General features: G+C 41.5%; 1 protein-coding gene across 1 annotated transcript in view; it reads left to right on the forward strand.

Moving 5' to 3' along the window:
* Nucleotides 1-3,143, forward strand: part of shisa8b (shisa family member 8b) — a 32,965-nt gene that overhangs the window by 9,292 nt on the left and 20,530 nt on the right. The window lies entirely within an intron of this gene.

Below are 3,143 nucleotides of genomic sequence, written 5' to 3' on the forward strand. Positions count from 1 at the left end.
GTGTGTGTGTGTGTGTGTGTGTGTGTGTGTGTGTGTGTGTGTGTGTGGTGTGTTTAAGAAGCAAGCTGTCATCTTCTCACTCTATCAGTAATCGTCAGCGACAGCGAAGCTGGCTTTAACTGTACCTTTGATGAAAAGAGGGAGCGATGAGTGACACGAGAGCAGTGACAACAGAGGGGGAATAAAGAGATTGTGACACGGAGATATCTGCCACAGTCCTTTTACTTTTTCAGTGGATCACCTAAATGTTTTTGCTTTTATAGATGAATCGCATGAAAGAGGGTGTCTAGAAACTGGAGAGTCCCCAGAAGAGTCCAGCGGAGAGACATCCCTGTTCTGTCCCCGTGTGTGTGTGTTTATGAGTGTGACAGATAGTGTACGTCACTAAAATAGTGACTTTTATCCGTCAGTGTGTGTTTTTTTTAATTCAAGCTCCGCAAGCTTCTTTGTCATTGAACGGCTATTTTCATACCAGCATGCTATCAGAAAGGAAAAGCGAACAAAGAACTTTAAATTTAAGTGGTAGCGATAAAATGGAATATTTGTGAAAGTGCATCCGCTTGTGCAGCAGGATCAATAATGTGTGCAATAATGCATAAATAGGACAAGAGGATGCACAGGACACATGTAATGTATGTCCTGAATGTATAGATGTGTGTATCCAGCCAGGACATTTTTTACATAAGAGTACTGAATGGAGTCACTCTGCAGAGAGACGGAGAGAGGAATTCTCTGTTTGGAGAGTTTCTGTAACATCACTCGGTACTAATCACAGTGTGTGTCTGATGCGGCTGATCTGGGTGGAGTAATTGATTGTTACAGGACATTAGCACAGTCTCGTCTCAATGTGGCTGTCATGTGATAAGAGAACATTAGAGGTACTGATGATCCCACGGATCTCGGGCACATCTCTGTTGCGTAACGTGATTGAGGGTTGTGGGAGAAGTAACCTGAAGGTTACTCATGGAAATATTTACATATCATAGAGTTGGAAACGTTTTTCCCAACGACAGAGAATTCTCTGTCACAGAAAAACAGGAATCGCTTTTGCAGAAATTGCACCAAACATTTTCAAATTTGCAGTAAAAAATTTCAAAATATTTGGAATGCAGTTTCAAATATTTTGTAGTTTCGTTTTTCTAATCACACCTGCACATTAGCAGAGAAAAAGAAGATTGTTTCAGAGTCTCGGAGTGAGCTCTGCCTGAGAATCTGAATTCAGGGCAACAAAGTCCCTTATACTTGGCTTGGACTCATAGCATGAACTGGATCATTTTATGAAGAAAATTGTGACTATTCGCAATTATTCGTCCAGTTTGACGATGTTTCGTTGAAATGTTTCGGGGGCTGGAAAAAGAATGTGCATGCAGACTGAATGATGAGAACCGGGTGGATTTGTGGTCATTCTTGCAACTGTAAGGTCACAAAATCCTAGAGGACTGATTACAGTAATTTAAAGAATTTGGGACCGCTTTGAAGGATGTGACGTCAGTAACAAGCACATTTTTTCTAATGTATTGTAAGCGACGTATTTGTGGTCTTTGGAGAAATGTGCAATTTTTAGTATTTTGGTGAAAGAACTTAAATGGACCTAAGATGGCAAAAAAGCAGCAACAGGACGACAACTTGTAATGACATCATGAGAGTATTGAAGATACATTTTTAACAAACCTACACCTGCTCATTCATACCACTGATTTAGGCTTCACCTACCACAAGATAATTCTGTCAATCCATCCCACCCTGCAAGTCTTAATCTTTTAACCAGCTGCACGGCCATCTTCGCGCTTTCAAAGGCATCCGCAGAAAGTCTCCTGGAGCTCAGCCAACGCTCCATAAACACTACATGGCCCGGAGACAGGTGCCGTTTTTTGTTGCAGATTAAAAGTCCAATTCAGCAAGTTGTTTGAGCGGCGAGCCAAGAGAAGGGTGCGTGGAGGCCCCGAGGCACCAATGAGTCAGAGAGGGGATGAGGAGCAGAGAGAGAGACTGGAGGAGAGGAAGACAAACGATATGGTTTAAAGAGGAGGGAGAGGAGAAGGAGACAGAATTAGGGCTGAGTTTAGGTGAGGAGGGGGCAGAGAGAGAGAGAGAATAAGACGACTGAAAGGAAAGATAATTGAAAACTCAAGAAAAAGGGAGGAAAAAGTGATTTAAATCAAATTAAAAGGAATAGAGATTGGTTAAAACTTTTTTTGTTGCGCAATGCATGTGTTTAGAAGGTGACAAATTCACGTCATAATCTAATACACACACATACACACGTATGCAGAGTGCGTATAAAAGGATTCACAATAAGATGATTAAGATCTGCATCGATTTGAATGAATGAATATAATGAATTCATTACAAAATAGCTTTCCACAAATAGAGTGTAACTCATAAATGATTGATTTTTGAGTTTAATTGCTTTTTGTAATCTATCTTTTTGGGTGTTCACTCTCCTTTGACATTTCTCATCTACTAACTTTATACTTCAGTGAGCGATTTATTACAACCCAAAAATACGATCAGAAATACACCCTTCATTGTTAAAAGTGGATTACTCCTTTACTACAGAAGGTCATGCACGCAAACACTCACACAAACTGTACACACACGTACCATTTGTCTACATGACGTACCTGTGGCTGATAAAACAAGCATGATTATGATATCTGACACTGAAATGGCCTCATTCCACCACTGATGTCCCTGGAGGAGGCACGCTCTGTGACACCGTTCATGCTCCCAGAGATCATCACGCAGACAAATACTTTGAGGATGATCAGAGAAGAGGCCAAAGGGGCTCACTTTTCTATTTGGCAGGTGTGAACAAGCTGCCCCTGGCTGTCGTTGTCAGGTCGGTCACATTCTAGGTCAAGTGTGTTTTGTGCACCTGTACATATCTATGTGTGTGTGTGTGTGTGTGTGTGTGTGTGTGTGTGTGTGTGTGTGTGTGTGTGGAGGAAGGAGCTAAACACATGAGCTTCGTTAGTGAAACAGAGGCACCAGTGTTTGAATTATTGATCAAGGGAGTGAAAACCATCAACACTGTAAATTCAGCAAATGCATAGGGAGCGGAAATGTGTTTATTCAAAGTGATGAGTATGCCTCTGTGTGTGTGTGTGTGTGTGTGTGTGTGTGTGTGTGTGTGTGTGTGT

This window comes from Anarrhichthys ocellatus, unplaced genomic scaffold (genome assembly GCF_004355925.1).
Source record: "Anarrhichthys ocellatus isolate YVR2014 unplaced genomic scaffold, GSC_Weel_1.0 scaffold4, whole genome shotgun sequence".
NCBI lineage: Eukaryota > Metazoa > Chordata > Actinopteri > Perciformes > Anarhichadidae > Anarrhichthys > Anarrhichthys ocellatus.